Source organism: Lichenostomus cassidix, chromosome 1, assembly GCF_008360975.1.
Source record: "Lichenostomus cassidix isolate B80296 chromosome 1, HeHo_3.0, whole genome shotgun sequence".
Lineage (NCBI taxonomy): Eukaryota > Metazoa > Chordata > Aves > Passeriformes > Meliphagidae > Lichenostomus > Lichenostomus cassidix.
The window spans coordinates 104,754,625-104,776,097 of NC_139479.1; the positions used below are offsets into that span (position 1 = coordinate 104,754,625).

Here is a 21,473-nt window from a genome sequence, read left to right on the forward strand (position 1 = left end):
GACATCTTCAGCCACCCTTCTCTGCTTCTGAAACATGTTATTGTTTCCCCTACCATCTCCCTTGACCCCAGCCCCATTTTCAAGTGCCACTCCATATGCTTCCTTTCTTTGCCTCCATATGTCTTAAACATGTTAAAAAAAAAAAAAATTAAAAAATTAGAGAAAACCACAATCTCACTTGTTCTGGCCCTATTCAGTCAATTCTCTCTCTCCATGTAAAACCTGCTTTCCTTTCCCTCTGGTCCATAGAAATGGCTTACAGAATTGCCTGGAAAGTCACCAGCAAGCTCATCCTCCCTTCCGTTGTAGGGTGACTGCACACCCTCCCTTCCTGAAACCACCTGTTCTCCAGCTTTCAGAAACGCCACACGCTTCTTGTTTTCCTCCATTCCCATGTCATGACACACTTCCACATCTTCAACTACCCGTTACAAACTCAGCAATTTAACTTCTTCATTTCCACTCTGCTTTGCTCACAGCTTGCCTTTCCCTCGCCAGCTGAACTTCCTCAATATCCCTCTGCAGAAGGAAAACCACATGCCAGCAAACTGTGAAACTCAAGCACTTTAATCAAAGTTCCTTCTCTTCCCTGATGCTTATTAAGCTTGTAAGTATATCCTCTTTCTCTGACTTACTTTTTCTTATCCAGCTTTTTCCACTGTCATTCAATCTTAAAATTCACACAATTGTATTTTCTCCACAATCTCCAACAAACAAATATACCAGCACTTCAAAAGTTATAGATAAGCAATGCATTTTCTTTTGGCTCCTGATATTTTTCCTAAGCTGATTTCTATCTTACCTTTCACTTGGATCAAATCCCATTCTTCTTCAAGTTCTTTGCTGACCTTCCTATTAAATTATTTTCCCTCTTGCCTCCATGGACATGCACATCTTAACGTCTTTCTGCATTTCCTTCTAGTACACTTCATCTGCAGAAACCCTTCATTTGCCACATATAAAGACTCCGTCCCGTCTTTTCTTTCTCTGTTCTTGGTACTGATCCACTGCCCCAATCCAACTAATTTTTGTTGGCTCTTCTTTGAGGAGAGCTATAAATCCTACCTTCCCTGCTCTTAATATTAGAAGTTACTAATGATGATGAATGGAGGCATCAGCCAGACGCAAGCAAACCTCACTGCTTTTTTACTTATATTTCATTGTTTATTTGAGAATTTCATTTGTGATTATAAGCTGTGATAAGACCTTTGCCTCTTCTGATGTACCTCTAAGTATCTGGCACATTTTGAGGTGTGTATGAATTACACTCAAAATGTCACAAAACTGAACTAATGTTTAAAGCTTTGCAAAATTAATCTCTACCCAACTCTGGTGTATGAATTCAATACTTCATTTGGAGTCTGGCATGAGATATAATTACAGTGGAAGGTGAAATAAAGAAGAGTAGTATGAACATTTTGCATACCTGCTATTCACCATCTGTTCTCTGTGATAGAATGATACAGTTCTCTTTACAGAGGACTTTGACTTGATGGAAAAGGGAGAATTGCACTTTTTATTACACTGCAGAAATATTTTTATTTTGCTTTTAAGTACCAAATAAAACAAACTTAATATCTCTTAGTGCACTGTGATGATATATTAGATGACTTCTAACTTCAGAAGCCATAAATTAGTATGCCATTACCAGGAAATCATAGTACTGCCTAACAGGGCTGTGAGGCACCAACAGTAATCCCCCCCCTCACCTTTTGGACTCTTTTTATGCTTAATCTTGATTATGGGCTCTAAAAGGTGAAGCCACCAGCACTGGAAGTTATCCTAAAAATGTACTGAGGTTTTCACGTAGAATCACAGAATGGTTTGGGTTGGAAGGGACCTTACAGATCATCAAGTTCCAATCACCTGCCATGGGCAGGGACACCTTCCACTTTCCCAGGCTGCTCAGAGCTCCATCCAACCTGGCCTTGAACACTTCCAGGGATGGGGCAGCCACAGCTTCTCTGAGCAACCTGTTCTGGTACTTCACCGCCCTTTAGGTACTGTAAGGGGCTCTAAGTTCTCCCTGACACCTTCTCCAGGCTGAACAAGCCAAACTCTCTCAGCCTCTTCACAGGAGAGTTGCACCAGCCCTCTGAGCATCTCTGTGTTCCTCAGGACTCACTCCTGCAGGTCTTGCTTATGTTGGGGGCCCGGAGCTGGACACAGGACTGCAGCTGAGGTTTGGACTTTGAAGGTCTGAAATGTTAAGAAAAATGTGCCAAGGTTTGCAATAATTTCATGAACACTGGCAAAACTGACAATGAAAACTTGGGCACAGGCATCTTACTGGAGTGACACCTGGGTTGGGTCATGGTGAGAAACGTGCTTTACGCCACAACATGCATCCTGTATCCCTGCTCACCTTAACACAAGAGTCAGGAATAAAGGATTAATTGGTGGTGAGAAAACCGGCTGCAGGTGTCATTTCTCCTGCCTTTTCAGAGTGAATTCCCACCTCAGGAAGAGCCCCCTTTTTGCCCTACCTCCATCCCTCCCTTTCTAAGGGCAAAGCTGCCTCAGCAGCAGACCCACCCCGGAGAGCCCCACCAGCCTGGGCTTCCTGGTCCTTTTTTTAAGGACTTCTTCTTGGATAACGGGGGCAGGGGAAGGGTTAACTTTTCTGCCCCAGACAGTCCCCTGCTGATCCGGTAATGAGTAAGCAATGCGCTGCCCGTCAATAGCTCGGTGTGAACTCGGGTAACCCAGCTGAGCCCTGCGCTGTGGGGTGCCGGGGTAAATCAGCTTGACCCCCCGACCTTGCCCAGCCCCAGCCCGGAGTGCTGCCGCCCCTGGGCGTGTGACTGCTACGTGCTGCTCGCCCGCCTGCCAAAGCCTTTTATAACAACTGGGGCTGAGTCAGCTGGTGGAGGTAATATAATATACCTCAGTCAATAGCTCTGTGTTGCACAACATACGATGTGGCAGTTCCTTTCTAACTTGGGGAGCCACCCAGTCTTTTTAGGATTTCCAGGAAGAGCTGCGGCATCTGACCTTCAACTGTTATTAAAAGAAATCAAAGATTGTATAACAGTCTGTCAGAGCTTTGCATTTCTTAGTGGAGTTATGTTTCGGTGAATGCCTCCACATTTCTGAGCTTCACAGGTTCTTTATCCCTTTACTTGTTTATCCTCTGGTAAGCATTTATTAATAGAGAGACTTATTCCTTTACTGTACTTGTTTATCTTTCAGGGGGGTTTGTTTTGTTTTTCAATTTAGAAGCAGAAGGGTCTCCCACGCATTTCACATTTCTATCTGCGGGTGAAGTCACTGCATGGCTTTGATAGCAATCTTCCAGCTGTCCGTTTTCGCCCTGGAATCCCTCCCTTCGGCTGATTTTCTGCATTATCACCATAGTTTTTGACTAAGACTATTAATCCACCTGTCCCTCTGCGAAAGCAGCTAGATTGGTTTGTGTAAAAGGGGAGTAAGATGGTATGAACTGTAAGTCTGCTATTAATCCTGTTAATAAGGGATTAAAGTGAAGCCTTGTGAGTAGGAAAGGCTGATTTGATTGTTTGGGACTATAACTTAGCTCTCCCTTATGAAGGCAGTGTTTGCTGTGCATCGCATTTTATCATTTGCATATTTGGTCTCTGAGGAAATCAAGGTTAAATATAGCAAGGAGATTCTGCTGGCTTAAACTGGTAGCACAACTGTGCTCCTTCAGCCCAACAGTGCCTTGGATAGCACAAGAAGGAACCCTGCCTGCTCTCGCCTGGCAGTAACTGCATCCTATAATGCGACTTATATTGTCAGCTTATGCTTTGCCTCTGACCTTTACGTGCACTTTGCTTATGTACCAGATAGGCTGCATGCCTTATTTTAGAAGGAAAGAAGCAACAGAGGAACTGGACTAAAATAAATATCTTGCCACTGCTATTTTCAGGAAAAGGCTTACAAAAGCAACAGCAGCAGAAAGCTGAACAGCCCCATATATTCCCTGGGCGAGGTGATCGTATGAAGCAACATCAATCTCATTAAAAAAAAAAAAAAAAGATACTGTCTCTGTCTTGGAGCTTAGCATTCTGCTTCCTCCTCAGCCTTAGGAGAAGGCCTATAAATTATTAATACTAACATCAGTGTGAGACAACAGATGGTAAAGATTACTTGGAAAAAGTCTTCACATTACCATATTACGGCCCTGGTTTCACAGCACGTTGGGACTGTTTCCTGCTGCTGCCAGCCAACCTGGCCCCAGGAGAAACCTCCCAGCGGAGGGGAATCCTTGGGCAGCAGCAGAAAGGTCCTGCCCTGGTTCAGCTGGAGAAAGAGCCACCCAGCTGCCCCTGCAGAGAGGGCTGGGCATGTGTCACAGCACCCCTCGGACACCACACTGGCCCCGTGAGGCTCCTGGCATCTGCTGCCAGGGCCCAGGCCAAGAAACGATGAGCTCAGGGTGAGGAAAACTTTAAGGTAGATGAAAAATGTATTTCTTGCTGAGCTGCTTTCAGGTGGCATCAGTTGTGTTGTGTGCTCTGAAAAATAAGAAATATGCATTCACATGTTTTGAACTGTTCTTGATCTGGGGGGTGACATGAGATCCAGAATAATCAATTATATATATGCGCATTATCCAAAAATCTTGCATGCAATTAAAGGGTTTAACTGCTCCCTACAATGGGTTACTTGAGCTTCTTCAGGTTTACAAATGTATTAAAACTGGTATGAAGCAAGTAAATGAGAAATTCCTTGTAAATGCACAAGTGTATTGCTTTGTCTCTCAAGCTAGCAGTTGGTACAACAGAACATGTCTGCACTCTTGTTTCAGAATTACCTCCAATGACCCTCCACTCTGCTCACACCACTTTTGAGGATAACTTGATGCCAGAATCTCTGAGACAGAAGGAATTTATCCAGCCTTTCAAGGGACTTATATAGGAGACCTTTTCTCATGGCCCATTACTTCTGCAAAGGCAGATGCCATGTGAGTGTTTCACTGTGACTTAAGTATGACTTAAAAACATAATTCTCGTGTTCCTACATGCTCTGGGTGTCACACAAACTTCCCACAAAGCTTGAACAAAGAAAACAAGCTACTGTTCTCAGAGCACTGGGCCCAAATGTGGTTCTCTGAGATGAGCAAGAAGTAGCTCTTCATTTATCAGCTTGTTGGAATCTTCTGCTCCCAGGAGATGGGCAGTGTGTGGGTCAGGGCACAGAGTGATTGCTGGAAAATGTCTTCAACAGCATTGTTGCTGTTCTAATTTAATAATGAGTATCAAAGCCTTGGTTAGAAGCCTTTGATTCCCACCTCACCGTTTTCACAACCCGTAATATCTCTTTTACTGAAGGGATACGATTATTGCCTTCACATTTGTGTGGTGTTGCCCTGAAGAGTCCCTCGTTGCATTAGCTCTGGCTGGCCTTGTTTAAGGGAAAATCCCTGTGTTTGCACAGCTGCCAATCCAAAACCCTCCCAGTGAAACTGTTGCTTAGATCCTGGTGGCACAGTGTCCATGGATCCTGACTTCCCCTGCAGGGGCTTCTGGCTTCTCATTCAGCTTTTTGGGATGGCTTGGAAAGCTGGGTGCTCTGCAGGGGTTTGCTCTTGGTGTGTGATTTCGCAATTTATCACCATCCTGAGATGCCACCCTGCAATCAGTCAGCCCTTGAAATTTGCTTATTTGGGAATGAGGTGCTGGAATAACTATTTGAAGATGCTTTATGTGCCAGTTATAAAATGTTGATTTCTGACTTTAATTATTATTTTTTTAAAATCATTTAATAAGATAGTCAACAGGTTCTTGGAACTAAGGACAGGTTAATCAAGTCTCCTACTTAATATGATTTTAAGAATAATTTTTCCCCTCTAAAATTCTATTTACTATTATAGTGCCTAATTTTGTTTTATGAAAGAATTCCCCAAGTTGCAGACCTAGGGCCATTGAAGGTGTAGGCAACATTTAGGTTAAGGTCAGCAGGGAAAGCATTCAGGGAACAGTATTAGTGGCACAGAAAAGGGTTCAGATGTTAGCATCTGGTATTTAGAGATCACCTCTACCTAAAAACAGCTACACTGGCACAGATTTGCATTTGCCTGTGGACAACTAACAAGTGTTTACAGGCTCTGGATTACAACGGTGACAATCTGTTATGTCACAAATAATCTTGTTTCCAAGTGCTGCATGTGGGTAATTTGTAATCTGCTTTCTGTGAGCGTATATACCCCTAATAACTTGCTTTTGTTGGCTGATTTTACAGGGCCTTGGGAGTCAAGGTCTCATTTGTCAGTTGGGCACAACCCGGGGGAGGGCACAGAGCTGCTCCCCAGTCACATGCATTTTGAGCTGTTGCTAAACTTTCGAGCAGAAATTGCAGGCTGGAGGGATTTTAGGCTATTTATTTGCCTCCTGGATGAATTTCCAGATTCTTCACCTCATTGCTGGTATCAGAAGGGAGATAACACAGGGCTCTGGAGGCAGAGGTGCCAACTCTACACTCCCATCAGACCAGTTCCCAGGGAAGGTTGCTAAGGCTCCCAGAGGTCAAAGGAGAAAAGCAACAAGACGTGTAAAAACAAAAGGGTGATAAGATATGTGTGAAAGCAAGTTCATATGACTGTACAAGCTGTCCTGCACTTGTTGTGCCTGCTTGCCAAGCTGGCAAGCTCAAATTTAGCTATGAAACATGCTTAGTCTGTGTACATCCATCCATCCATCCATCCATCCATCCATCCATCCATCCATCCATCCTCCCTCAGGTCCCTTCTGGACCTCAATCAAGAAGAGGTTCCTACATCTTTAAATTATTAGATGTAGTCCTAGTGGAGTCATCCTTTGAATTGACATGAATCAGCTGGCTAGAAGGAAAGCAAATGATAATGAAGAATCAAGGAAACCTTTTTGCGTCAGACAGTGAAGTATTAGGGCTGGAAAGATGACAGGAAGATTTCACATCATATGAATATGTAAAGAGGAATGAGGAATGAATATGTATAGAGGAATTATTGTAAGTATGGGATCAACATAGTTTAAAAGAGCCAATGCCATCTCTGTCCAAATTAGCAGGACAGGTGTAGCTCTGCATGTTACCCTGTGCAGATAAAATGAGCCCTCAAATTCTGATGCGCGCTATGTTTTGTGTGAAGGTCAGCTTGTGACCTATGCAAAACAAAAATGCAATTAAAGATAACTTTGAAAGCATTGAAACAAACCTAAGTGAAGTTATTGGTATGTCTGAAGGAGTGTGGGGGGGGGAAACAAACACACAGGGAAAAAAAGTGTGTTAATTAAGATTCCTGGGAAGGGAGGGAAACAGCTTGCTGCTCTGCCGAGGGACGAAATGCTGAAGGGAGGAGCAGACCTTAGAAGGTAATGAGACTGCTAAATGGCAAAGTTTGGGCTGGGAGAGGGGTAGAGCTTCAAAGGAGGAATGTGCACAACTGGGATCCTATGCTGCCTTTATATCTGTCCTTAGCAAACTCCAAGATGAAAGGATCTTCACTCAAAGGACCTGCTTCTCTGTTGCCTTTCACCTTCGGAGCTTATTTGTATCTATGCAAAGGGTATGTAAATTGCCAGGGCTCCAGCTCAGTGGTTTGTTGTTTGGCTCTATGGGTTGAAGCAGCCTATATGCTGTGCTCTGGATGCAGGGGGACTTTCCTGTCCCACCGTGTGCTGCTGATGGTGCTGTGGGTGCTGTTCTGGCAAGGAGGGTTTTGCACGGGGTACAATAACAGTGCAGCTACAAATGTCTGTGAGGAGCACTGTCAGATTTTTGGTGTGGCTTGTTGGTTGCCATGCAGAGGCCGTGGTGCAGTGGCTGTAGCTCTGTCCCTCTGCCTGCCTCACTGCTCGCCCTCGTGCCATGGCGGCAGGGGTGATGCCCTGGCGAGGGCAGCTGACTGCAAGAGATGCTGTGCAGGAGGTGTCCACCCTTAGCCATGGCAGCAGCCTTCCTGCTAGTGAAGGAGGCTGGGAACCTGCAGGAATTGGGCTGGGCTGGGAGATGGGAAGGGTCTGTTGGGGGGCCCCAGAGCAAGGGAGAGGGAAAAAGGCCTCTCCACACCAAAGAGGGTGCCATCAACACAGTTACTCAGAGAGCATGGAAATTGCATGGGGAAAACACTGAAGGATCAGGAACTGACAGAGGACTCCATGGCAGAATGGGTATTGCACATTTTTTGTCTCATTTTTCTTGTGGGAGTGTTAGTTATGAGACTGTAGAAATGCCTGGGAATGCCTGTATTTAGTGTGCTGCAGGACTCACTGCAGTTAAGCCCCAATTACTCCAGTGGTATTAAGGGGTCCTGTGTGGATTTTGCAAAATTCATTTACATCTACTTGAAGGGCCCTTTGTACAGGCTGAACAAATGATAACACTACTTAAATGGAAAAAAAAATTGAAAGAAGGAAAGATTGATCTCAAAAAGAAATGAACTTCACATTTGTGGTCCATTATAGCCAAAGGCACAATCACCTAATCTGACTCCTAAGGTTAGCCCTAAATATCAGTGTAGGCAAGTCCCTGGACAGTTGCCAGTGTCTCAGGGCAGATAACATCAGCACAAGTCGAGAAGAGGTCTCCAGTCTAGCCTGCGTTTTAATATACTATTAAAATAAAATGAGACAGCAATTAGTTTCTCTTCAGCTATTCCACAGCATAACTTCATCGGTCAATTAGTATGAATAAATAAATATAGGTCTTGAATTATTAATCTGCAAATAGAAGAAGCAACTGCATTTAATATTTCACTGTTCCTTCTCCTTGCTGTTTTGCTTGGCTTGGAGTTTTGACTGGGTTGGTATTACAGGAGTGCTATTGTCTATTCTTAACTCTTTCCAAACTTTTAATTTTTCTTCAGGATAATTTTCTTACTCAAATAACACTTTCAATCTTGGTTCAAGATACATAAAGATTGGATTATCAGAGCTACAATAATAGCTCTCGTATCCATTCACAGAGCTATGGGGAGGTCTGTGGTTTATAAAAAGGAAAAAAATCAGGACATTAGTGTGCTTCAGTATTGGCTTGCTAGCTTACGTTCCCACTTTCTAAAGCCTTCAAAGAATCATAGAATGGGACCTTGAAGTTCATCTAGCTACAACCCCCCTGCCATGGTGGGTTGGCCTTAATCTTTTTCTGCATGGGCTTCAGGAGAGTAAACAATGTCTGATTATCCCAGCAGTTAATCCCTTTTCCTAGTAAGAGAGGCAGAAAGAGAGGTTGATTGGGGTTAGGATGTCTTCCATTTGTGTCCGAAGCCCTGTAGCTACTTGGGGCAGGGAGTGCCAGTGTGATGGATTTGCTTAGGAAACTGGAGTGTCACAGGCTGTAGGAACCACCTTTGGTGCCTCAGGTTTCACATTCAATGTCTTTCTCAAATTTTATAAGGATGTGTGATCGGCAGAAATCTGTCTTTATCTGCTGCGTGGAGAAATGGTCAGTCCTGCAAAAAAAATGAAACCCTGACTATAATTTTAGACTTTGGCCATATTCAGGAAATCTCCAAGAAGGTATTTCTGACTTGTTCATTCTTAAATGGTGGTGTTTCCCTCTTTGGACACAGGTGCTAATTCTTTCAGAAATGAGCCAGTATAGTTATGTATTTCAACAGTGTCTGGATGTCAAATCATGTGTTCCCTGTTGGAAATGGCCAAAGAAAATATTAGTAACATGTTTAACTTTCTGTTGATGGAATGTCAATGCATATAAAAGGAGGCAGAAGTGTTACTTAAGTCAATAAGCTGGAGGGAGACTGAAAACTCTCAGGGTGTTTCTCTCCCTCATGAGAGCACCTGCCTTCTGACCTGTGGTTTTGATTTTGGACCAAATTCTCACTCTTCAGTTTTCTGTGCTGATGACAAACCTGAGATGCTTCTGTATATGCTTTAAATGTATTATTTTTTTCCCCTTTGAAGTTGCTTGAGGCACTGTGTAAGCCAAATGCATTCCTCTTAGCTTGGCTCACTACAGTGTATTTTACAATGTTAATTTCAATGAGATTTGTTTTCTGTTTTAGTTTGAATATTGTTTTGCCTTTTTCTGGCCCTCTTTTTATGTTCTGGCTTCCTGCATTGCTAGAGTAAGACTTTTGAAGTGCATAGTTTGGGCATATTAATAAAACTTTTCCATAGTGTACGGCTTTCAGGTAGAAATCATAAATGGGTCATGGCAGCAGCCAGGGGAGGATGTGACATACAGTCTTGTGGTTATGTCTTACAAGTGCTGCTGTCTGATGTGCTCCAGTCTGCAGCGTTTTCCCCTCTGTGCTTAGCTGCCATGGTGATGGGTGACTTGGACATGCCAGAAATAGACAAACCAGCAGGGCTTCACTGAGGCTGAGCATGGGGACAATCCTCTGGCTCAGTGCTCTCCCGTCTGTGCTCATGGGTGTGGAAACTGCCACTGGAGGCTCCTGCCCCCAAAGCCAGTGTGGCAAACACCTCCGTGCCTGCGCGTGTCCGAGAGCCTTTGCTGGGAGGGCTGGAGATAAGGAACAGCATCCTGGATTCTGGTCAGCCTGAAGTTGAGGGTTTACCTCAGGCAACCTTTGCAAAACTGGCACATCTCCACAAGGATTTGGCTCAGGAAGAAAGTGCCTCTGTTGGAGTCTCTGTATCCCTCCATAGCCACCACCTCCAAAGATGCTACTAAGTGCCAGCAGTGTTTGTGGTCGTGGAGCTGAGATGGGCACAGCCACCCACCTCCTCTTTCCAAGCATGCCCCACGAGTTTCTGAAATGCTCCTCATGAATGGAATGTGTGCCAGACTTTGGGACAGACAAGTCCCTCTCCAAGAGGCCAGGGAAGGGTGACAGAGGCCTTGCACCTGAAAGCTGCTGCTAAAACTTGTGCCTTTTGTGAGACAATCCGTGAGGTGCAGAACCAGTCTGTGAAGAGAAAATTAAACCAGACCTAGAGCAAGGCAAAGACTGGAAGAATAAATCTTGAAACTGGAGCCTGAGACTCAACTCTTGTGCCTGCAGGGCTGGGGTAGTCCACAGCATCATCCCTCCCCTTGCTGGGGTAAAGCAAAAGGGTTCCTTCCCTCCTCACATGCAGAAGGAAACCAGTGTGTGCAGCTGGGTAGAAGGACTAAAAGCATTAATAAGGGTGGTTGGAATTTTTAATCTATTACATGAGCTGTAAATATGATTTTTCAATAAAGTTAGCTATTATTTTTTAATGTATTAGATGAGCTTTTAAATATAATTTATTCTGCTCTTTCACATATAAATCTAAATTTTTTAAAGTAATTCCTAAGGGAGTCGATATGATTTTTTCAGATCAAATTAAGTTGGATTTGAGTGCTATATATATGTCAAAATGTTTGAAATTATAGCTTTTGCAGTTGTATTGGCCCTTTACAAAGCATAAACCCTTCAGGAATGTGACAGGTATCAGAGAAAGAAGAAACCATTCAGAAATTCAAGTGCTTACAAAGTAAGAATTTGTAGATGATGTCTTCAAAATGGAGGTGAAAATGCAAAGTGTGTGTTTTGTATGTGCTTATATTTTATAGATGTGTATACATAAAGTGTATATATAATGCAATTAAAGATGTTTTAACTAGTGAGATGATGATACATCAACCAAACTTCTCCCTTAAAAGAAGACAAACCAAGGAGAGCAGAAAGAAGTATCACCATTATTCATATGTAGTACTTTGTTGTGTTGGAGAGAAGGCATTGGATAGAGCTCAGTGACTAATTTGGCTATTAGTCCTTTATTAGTTTTGCTCCCACTTCAGTCTGATTTATGTGCTACAGGATTTGCTAAACAATTTAGTAGATAGTAGGATTTGCTAAACAATTTCTGCAAACAAGTATTTGTTGGTGGAATATAATATTCAAAACTAAAGCTACAAGTTAAATTACACAGATTAGTTACAGGCTCTGGTTTTGATCCCTAACTGGATTAATAAAAATTGCATTCTGGTTCAAGTACACAAAGCCAAGACTAGGTTTGGGTTTTAAAAACAAACAAACAATCCCCAAACTCCAGCTTGATTCTTTCTCCTGACAGGTCCTGTTAGTGCAGTGGACCTGTCTGTGGTGCTGGGAGTGCACACACCAGGACAGAGGTGTTCCCAGAGCAGCTGTGTGTTGAAACACAAAGTGCTCTCTGTGTGCACACTCTGTGCCCTGACCTGGGAAATCACTTGCATAGGCTGAGGTCTTCTTTGCTTTCTCACATGCTGGTCCTTACAGCAGGATTGAAGTACATGCTTATGCTCTCTGACATGGCATCTACATACCTGCTGGGTTTGTTGTTAGGACTTTTTCTTTCTTTCTAAATGTTGATGTCAAAATAGTAACAAGAGGCTTTGCAACTAAAGAGTTCGAGTTCTCTACGGATCAGCTGATTTAGCCTCAGGTCCTTCAAATACTTTAAGCTGTTGTGCAATCTCATTTAAGTTCATGAAGTTGACTCATGTTCCTAACTGCAGTATCTGTGTGGCCACGTCTTGAATTCTGTTCTCACCATACTAGGTGAGAAGGCTCTGGTCGGTATAACCTCTTCAAAATATGTTTTTCACAAGGTGGTATTTAGTCCTTGATAATAAGGGAAAAAAACCCGCATGAATGATAAAATTGTCATTGCATTTTGCAAGGAAAACTTCTGCCTTGTATGGTAGATCTTCACTCCAAGTGTGCTAAACTAAGTGTAAATCCAAATCACCTGATTCTTCTTGTATGAATTTTGTTAAAATTGGTCACCGATAACTCCTGCTGTTTGGAAGATTTCTTTAATTTTTAGTTTTATTTTAAATGGCCAGTGCCCAATTTTTTCCTCCCCTAAAATTCAGAGAAAAATCTCCTTTAAGTGATTGAGTATCCAGGTCATTTTTTGGTGACCTATTTTTCTGCTGGTGTTGAGTCATAACATAGATCTGATGTGAAAATGAGAATAGCTCGTCAAGATCCACAACAGCATGCAAAGGCCTGGTAGTGGGTAAATGTGAGTCAAAAAGAGAGGTTCACATGAACCTGGGGGATATTTTTTCCCATTATATGGGATAGAAGGGTGCCACATGACGAGGTGTTTATGAAAGAGTCGTGAGCTCTGCGCCCTCTATCACAGCTTCCAGCAGAAGATGGGAGATCCTCTTAGCAAAAAGGAGACAGACTTAAACGATTCTGTAAGCTACTTGCTTTGACTCTGTATCCAGGGAATCATCTGGGGCACTCTTGCTAAGCCAGGAGTGCACAGGCATTTCCAGCTGGGTTAATTTTTTGTCTGCTATGGAGTCAGCAGAGGAGGCAATGCACGGAGATGTGGCACAACATCATGGGCAGCTGTGAGCAGCTCACTAAATCACCAAGCCAGATGGAAGAACTAGCTAATGCCCATTCTCCTGTGGGCATGATGAAGTTCTTTCAAAAATCCAGTAATTTTGGCACCATGCCGATGGGTGCTGAAGCAGCTCTCTGCCCAGGAGTGCAGGGGTGTGTGTGTGCACTCACCTTAAACAGACAAAGTGTTTGTGGGGTTGTCACCTGCAGTCAAAGCTGAGTTTCCATTTGGTTGCTGTTTCAGTGCTGTCTTGAGCTTCTCTTGAATGTGGTGTCTCTGAGGTGGATTTTTCATTACTTTTTATATACACTCTATTTTTTCCGTACTATACTAAAAGCACTCATAAAACATCTCCAGTGCATGTGTTCTTCCTTCTGCATCTGCAACCTCATGGCCTTTACTGTGTTTGCCACAATAGTCTTTCAAATTTTCACATGGTTTTCTTGCTCAGGTCTGTGTGATATGGTACTGTTGAAATCACCTTTCTTAATAATCCTGTGACTTTTGTTTTGTAAACCCCAGAACATATTCTCTGATGCTTCCAGTATTAAATTCTTTCAGAAAAAGTTATCCTACGTCCTCAAGAGCTTGTTTGATTCAGTTTATTGCTACATGCCAGACCTTTTTTTCCTTTTATTGAGACTTTTTTTCCACATTCAATGACTAAAGTGCTTATCTCCATCAATTTCTTTTTCATCTCTGTTGCTTCTCACATTTGTACTGTATCTATTAAGCTATACCACTACTCATAAGTGCAAGTCACAAGTAATTAATATATTGAAAGCTGTTTCAACTGCCCTCCAGATTCCAGTCCAGAGAGGACTTCTATGGGAGAGTAGCTGTGAGTGCACAGATTCCCCCACTGAATTTAATAGCCTGGAGCTTTTGACCATTGTGAGCAGTGGGTCACTACTGTCCCAGAAAATACAAGCCCCAGCAGAGCTGGATGCACAGCTGTGCTCTTCCCTAGATTATTTGTCTAGCTTCTATATATTTAAGCATTCAAAATTTGCTTGCCTGCTTGCTCTGGGAGTAGTTTTGAGAAATGGGAAAATCCTTGTCCTGGTAAGGTTTGGTTAAGAGATCTGTGTTCATCTTGGAAATCACTGCAACATCAGTGCCTGGCAGCTGCACGTGGAATGAGCCACAAAATACAGCAACCCTCAAAGGAAGACTAGGAGATACAGGTTGAGAGTGCAAAAGGCAATGGTAGCATCCATGGTGGGGAACTTAAAGGATGATGCCTTTCTAAATGAGGTCATCATCTAACACACCCTCCCCTCCATGCCCAGGAACAAATGTGTGGCTGAAGTCTGATGAAATATTTGTCAGTCAGTGGGTGTTTCTTATATTTACTCCTACAAGTATGGAGGCTAAATCACATGTGTCAGGATGATATGAGTAAAATGAAGGTCCCTTTCAGAGTAGTTTTGCATGCCTTGGAGGCACTGCTGGTACGGAAAAAGACAAAAGGACAAAAAAGCAAAATTAACTTCTAATTTCCCACCAAAACTATGCCTGTCAGAAATAGGAAGATCACTGAAATTTCTTGCAACATGCAACACAGGACTGTATATTTGACTTCTTACCTGATTCAGCCTATCACAGAGACAGAACATGTAATTGTGTGTGTGTCTGTGTAAGTATAAATATATATATGGATCTGAACACATAGCTCAGAAAAATTTAGGTGACAAGCTTTCATATTTAGTATCAGTTTAAAAATCTTTCTACCCTAAATTAGGTGAATACATAAACAAATCAGATATATTAATTTTCTGTTGAGAATGCTTTGGTGATTGCTTACAAAGAAAAGTTATTTACATGCTGATATAAGGCATTACTTAGCATAATGAGTGGTAATTTTCTCAGCCTCAAAGGTATTAGGCTCCCTTATACCTAACTCTGTTAGATGGTTGTGCTTCTCTTCACGGAGCTAGACAATAGGATGAGTTGGAAGAGACCCACAAGGATAAGTCTCAGCTCTTGGCCCTGCACAGCACCATCCCCAGGAGTCCCACCATGTGCTGAGAGCATTGTCTGAAAGCTTTCTGAGCTCTGTCAGGTTTGCTGCTGTGAGCACTGCCCTGTGAGCCTGTTCAGTGCCCAACCACCTCTGGGGGAAGAACCTTTTCCTGATATCCAACCTAAACCTCCCCTGGCACAACCTCAGGCCATTCCCTCCAGCCATTGGTCACAGAGAGAAAAAATCAGTGCCTGCCCCTCCACTTCCCCTCATGCTGAGGACTGCAGTCAGGTCTCCCTCAGGCTCCTCCAGACCAAGTGACCTCAGCCACTCACACAGCTTCCCCCAAGGCCCTTCACCATCCTCATGGCCCTATTTTGGACATTGTCTAATACTTAATGTCTTTTTTTTTTTCTTTTTTTTTTTTTTTTTTTTTAATATTGTGGTGACCAGAACTGCACATAGTACTCAAGGAGACAAAATATATGTAAAAATGAAGAGACAAAAATAGTAACAGTTGTTATCGTCTGCTACTGACATTGATCTGGGGCTTTAAAAGAAGACTATTTCCAAAGAGGTGTTTCAAAGTCTTGTATTTAAAGATTATGGTTTTTCTCATCTGAATTGTGGAAAGTCCCTTCACTTATTTTGAGGTTTACTGAAGAACAGGTTTGTGTTCTGAGTCCACCTCAGGAACATGTATTCACCCACCAAATAAATGAAGTGGACAGAAAACTAATTCAAGTCTCCTATGATAGTGCTTTGGTTCTGCTTCAGCCTTGATGTGACACTGAAACCACTTTGCCTTTTAGAGCCTCTGGCTTTTTAGTTTCTGGGCTTTTCTGAGCAACCTGGTCTATGTGAAGGCATTCCTGGTCTATGTGAAGGCATTCCTGGTCTATGTGAAGGCATTTCTGCTCACAGCACAGGGGTTGGAACTAGGTGATCTTCAAGATCCCCTTCCAACCCAAACCATCCTATGATTCTGTGGAGAATCACAGCAAAGAGATGAAATTCAGTGGTGGGGTCCATGAGGTCCATGAGAAATAGCTTGAAACTTGCTGAATTGAGACAACCAACTTTATTAACATTTACTTGAATTCCAACCAGTTGTGACTGTGATGCAAACTGTGAGCCCTACACTCACTCTCAGTTTTTTGATCTTAAATTATGAGCCATAAAATACACTGTATTTTCTGCTTAAATAGTTTTATATCTGAAATGGTCTGTACTGTGAGTACAGGGTGTGTGGAGGCCATTTTTAAATGCTGTATTTCAGAGGTGCCTTAAAAATGCATTTTTCTTGTGTTACGAGATAAGTGTTTGTTGAGAATTGTGCCATTAAACAATGAAGCCTCTAAGGCTTTTGCTTGTAAGAGGTCTAGGTTCTGTTTTGTCAGAAGAAATGGCATGATTGCCTGGCAATGCCAAGAAAATCTTGCATTGAGCTACAGCGAGGTCACTGTGCGTGTGACAGCAGCCAGAGCTTCCCCATGTTTCCAAATGGCATGACCTGCTCTTCTGAAAGCTCCTCATCTGCTCCCACACAAGGGACTGGGGCACCCAAGCCTTCATCTTTACAAAGTATGCAGGAGTGGGAGTACTTTGAAGAGGAAAATATCTGCTTTGGCCTGAAATCACATCTCTGATACACCAGAGAGAAGGCAGGTCTTTATGTAAACCAAATTCTCCAATTTACTCACTTCTTTCAAAAGGGCCATGCAGGCATTTAGGTTGGAATGGACATCAAGAGGTCTGTCATCCAAGCTCCAGCGCAAAGTGGGGTCACCTGTGAGACCAGACCATGTTGCTCAAGCCTGGAAACCAGGCAGCTCTTGAAGCCCCCAGCAACAGAGCCTTCACAGCCTGTCTGGATGATTTCTTCCACTGCCTGCCTGCCCTCATGGGCAAAACATTGCTCTTGATATCCAGCCTGACTCTCTTGTTTCAGCTTTCAGTTGTAGTACCTCCTCCTGGAGTATGGCTCCATCTCCTCCCTCGCTGCCCTGTCAATACAGGCAGCTGGACATTGGATCTTCCACAGGCTGTGCCCCTCAGCCTCCTCTCAGTTCCTCCAGATATTCATCAGCTAAGAAAGACCTCTTTTGCTTTCCCTGCCTCAGTGCATGTTCAGTGAGGGTTGCCCACAGCTGAGTGCCCGTGGATGTTGGGAGGAGACGAGGTGGGAAGGGTAGAACTGACAGCACCCCTGAAATGGGACACCACCTGTGCTGTCTCCTGCAGCTCAGCAGAGCACAGAACTGGCTGTCCTGGCTCAGGAGCAGAAAGTGGCCCGGGCTGGCTGTCAAGCTTGAAGGCAGAAGTCATTGTTCAAAGTAAACAAGAGCTGTGTGCACGCAGCAGAGGAGCACCAGTGCAGGGTGTTCAGCACCCTCTGTATCCCTGTGCTCCAGCAGCACAGCAAGGTGCTTCCACCTGGGTCTGGGAAAGGCAGAGTGAGTCTCAGCACTGCTTGTTCAAGCCTTGAGCTCTACCAGATCACTCTCGAGGCAGGACAGTGAGTGCACAGTACAATCACTTTAGTTCTAGTACGAATACAAAATTTTCTCAATGAGTAATCATTGGCAGGTGCAGTTAATAGGAAATCTGGAAAATCAGAAGGCCTGGCTTCAACACAGAAGTACTTGGCTTCTGCAATTTTTGCAAATATTACAGGTTCCCAGCACATTTTGATTTAGTTTCACTTTGATTTCTTTCATCATTTTTGTTCACTGAAGAAAGGCTCTTTTCCCTCCCTCTCCATTCTCTTTGTTTCTCTATTGAGTACTGGATATGCTGTCACCCTCTCACCTAAGCCACTGTAATGTCATTAACTGCTAGCAAACTGTGGAACACAAAAGAGATCTGTAATTTCCAGGGTTCTTTATTTATTTATTCATTTTACTTTTTTTAAAGTGGGTAGGGTTTCAGTGTGTTCATTGTGGGGAGAAGCTTCGACAGAAACTTTCTTAAAAGGGTTCTGGAGAAATCTGCTCAGTTTTCAGGTTCTGAAAACACTGGAAAAAACCCACATAAAAATGAATTGAACTTTAGTCTCTTCTGGCCTTAAAATCTAGAGGAGTTTGTTTTACACTTTTATCTTTCAGCTGTGGACAGATGAGACCGGACAGCCAATTAGCAATGATGCATATCTGTTGACCAGAAATCATGGGACAAAGCTGCTGCTTTTTTAAAATGGGATAATTCCTCTGCCTGCCCTGGGTTTTCCTCTGCTCTGGACAGGGATCCTGCCTGGTTAGTGCATGCAATGGAAGTGTGGGCATAATTACATGTACATGTCCCTTAAGCAAAATAAGTCAGCCTCAGGAACAGAAACCTTACTGTCTGCAGGCAACAATTCCCTAAGAATTGGGACTCTTTGCCAGAGTTGTTGTGAAATAACGTTGGGGATCATGGTATAGCTGAATGTTATTTCTCTCACATTGTGTGAGAGGCATTCCAGCTGAGCCTTCTCTTCCCTATGTACTCTGCAAGGCAGCTGTCTCAAAAGAACAGCTTATAAATTTGGAAAGAAGGCAAATCTGTGAAGTAATTCCCACTGGATGCTTCAACTGTTCCTATTTATTTGTTTATTTATTAACTCTTTATGCACACAGGTGAGGACCACAAAACTATTTCTCTAATTTTTGCCACAACGAGCTCCATCCCAATTTCAGTGCAAAGATCAGATAATTTTAGCCATAAAGTTTCCCTGAAATCAGTATTTTTAAACAAACTATGGAATTAGAGGAATAATATAATTGATTAGCAGATGTTTAAAAGCTGCTGCTTTCCAGCATTCCTCTGATGATCAGTAAGTCAAAATAACAATGGGAATTGCTTGAGTGGAAGACTAACTACAATCATGCATTTAATTTACATCTTAATGCATTGTTGTTGTTTTTCCTGTTCAAGTAAACTACTTCTCAGGATGCACCTGTATAATGAATTTCCATGAGAATAGGCTTATGTGAATTCTTCCTTGCTCTGTTGTGCTTTGGGGGGTCTTCCAGAGATCAGGTTGGGATTAAAACAAATGTCTCAAACACCAGGAGTGAAGTGAAATTTTAACCAAGAGTTAGGAGTTTAGGGGTCAGGCCTCCCCTTTTATTGGTATATCTGTGACCCTCCTGCTCCTGCCTGTAACTGGGGGCTGCTGCAGCAGCAGCATACAGGCTTTGTGACAGTCTTAGCAGTGGGCCAGATATTGCCTGCAGCTCTTGATCCATCAATAAAACATGTGCCGGTCTTACCACACCACACCTAAAATCCCCTGCCTGACTGGTCTGTACTAGGTTTGTGAAGTTCTAGGAGAAAACAGGTGAATATATTTTAAATATATGAATGGTGATGACCTACTTGACTAACACTGGCTGTGGGTCTGACTGACCTTGGCAGCATGAAAGGGTCATGTCTTGACATGGCTGAACTGTTCTAGAACAATTTATCCAGTGTGCTGGGTACAAACAGTCTTTTCTTCAGTATCAGGCATGCATGTCTTATCTTTCTACCTATTCTTTTTTCAAAGAATCTTAGCTATTGTGAAGCAGGCAAGGAAAAATGTGTTCTCTGTTTATATTGTTTGTTCTCCTCAGCCTCTACTATTCTATCTTGGACAATAACATTTCATGAATGCCTGTTTTTACTCTTTTTTTTTTTTTTTTTTTCTTGGATGATTTTAAAGGAGTCTCCTTTTCTTCTCCAGCACTTCAGAACAGAGGTCTCAGGGTCTGTTTCTGTGATGCTGACACTGATGGACCCTTTCCACTTGACTGAATTGGTTTTAATTAACATCTAATATTGTCTTGTGAATGTAAGGAAAGAAAAAAAACCCAACTTGATAGTCTTAAAACAGCAGTTCTTGAAAGTCAACAGGAGCGAGTGAGAATACCTAATAAGTATACTCCATTCTGCTTTGTTTCTCAAGAAAATTCTGCCTTAATACTGGGAAGGGAACAGAATCTCAGGTGTCCAGAATGAAGAATACAGTTCAGTTCTGCTTTCTCTTTATGTGGAGATCTCCAGTTACAATGGCGGGTTGTTTGATTTGGGTTGTGGTGGGTTTTTTCCCAATAGAAGGAGCAAAAGGTCATGTCAGATTTTGGTTCAAGATGAAAATCAGTGTTTTGCGTCTCTGTGGATTATCAGGGAAGGTCTCTAGAACAGATTTACTGAATTAGCCGTGTCCCAATGTGGACAGTGACAAATGTAAGTCTGTTTACATGCAATGTTTTCTTTTGCTAAAGGAAATGATGCGAAGGCACTGCACCTGAAGAATATCTCTGGGGAAGAAAAACATGGTTATGAATTTGAAGGGAGAGAATAAATTCATATCCTCTCCCAGCCATTCTCCATTGTCCTGGCAATTTTGTTGTTGGGTTTGTTTCGGCCTTTTTTGCCCTTCTATTTTACTGTTTCACATATGGTGTGGGGTAATTCAGAAGCATATTTTTGTTTTATTTATTTTATTTTATTTCATTTAACAGCCATCAAACATTACATTACAAGAACTTTTAGATCTGTGTTGTGTCTTGTTTTCCCGAGAAATATATTTGTCCTTGTCATTAATTTAAAATTGTATATTATCCTCTTTGTTTCTGTAAGAGAAATAGAAGATGTAAGTGTTGTAGACAATATTTTAACCATGACATTTTAGGCCCCAATCTAAGGATGTGTAGTGCTAATTTTAATAACAATTTTGGTGGAAGACATCTAATTCCAGTGTGGAGCATGAATTGCAGAAGAAATATACCTGTACAGTCCTATTAGAATGTCCTTGTTTGAAAACCTGGAAAGTAAAGCATAATGCAATTGAAATCAGTTATGTTATGAATAATGTAGGCTATCCACTACCCTTTATAAAAAGTTGCACGTGCCTCCCAAGCCTACCTAGATACATTCCTGTGATGTGACCCCCATAGCAATGAGAACCATGGAACGCCAAGGAGACCACAGAGGATTATGTTTTCCTGGAGTGCTGAGACAAAGCTGCTCCTAAATTCCACCGAGGTGCCTCTGTGTCCTCACAGGGAGCAGCTTCCTCAAGAGCTGTGACTCTCCTGTCTGCAGGTGGAGATGCACAGGGGCTCTTGCCTGTCTCTGCCCTGCTTCCCATGGCTGGGTGTTTGAACTGCACACCCCCAGAGAGAAATGAATGTGCTTCAGAGGACAGGGTTTGGCTCACGGAGTTACCACAAGCCTGCGTCCCTTTATTGTTTCCCAATAAAACAGCCTCTTTGGCTGAGATCCTGCAAAGATTTATGCAC

The 21,473-nt window shown here is 42.7% G+C and overlaps 1 protein-coding gene across 3 annotated transcripts in view; it reads left to right on the plus strand.

Moving 5' to 3' along the window:
- The first annotated feature begins 2,971 nt into the window (after positions 1 to 2,971).
- Positions 2,972 to 21,473, plus strand: part of NRIP1 (nuclear receptor interacting protein 1) — a 137,462-nt gene continuing 118,960 nt past the window's right edge. For 2 of the 3 annotated variants that reach the window (XM_085074916.1, XM_085074975.1), the window contains exons 1-3: positions 2,972 to 3,136; positions 4,772 to 4,927; positions 7,420 to 7,511. The gene's annotated coding sequence lies outside the window, so the exon portion shown is untranslated. The remainder of the gene's footprint in view (positions 3,137 to 4,771; positions 4,928 to 7,419; positions 7,512 to 21,473) is intronic. The other variant, XM_085074926.1, reaches the window with a different exon arrangement.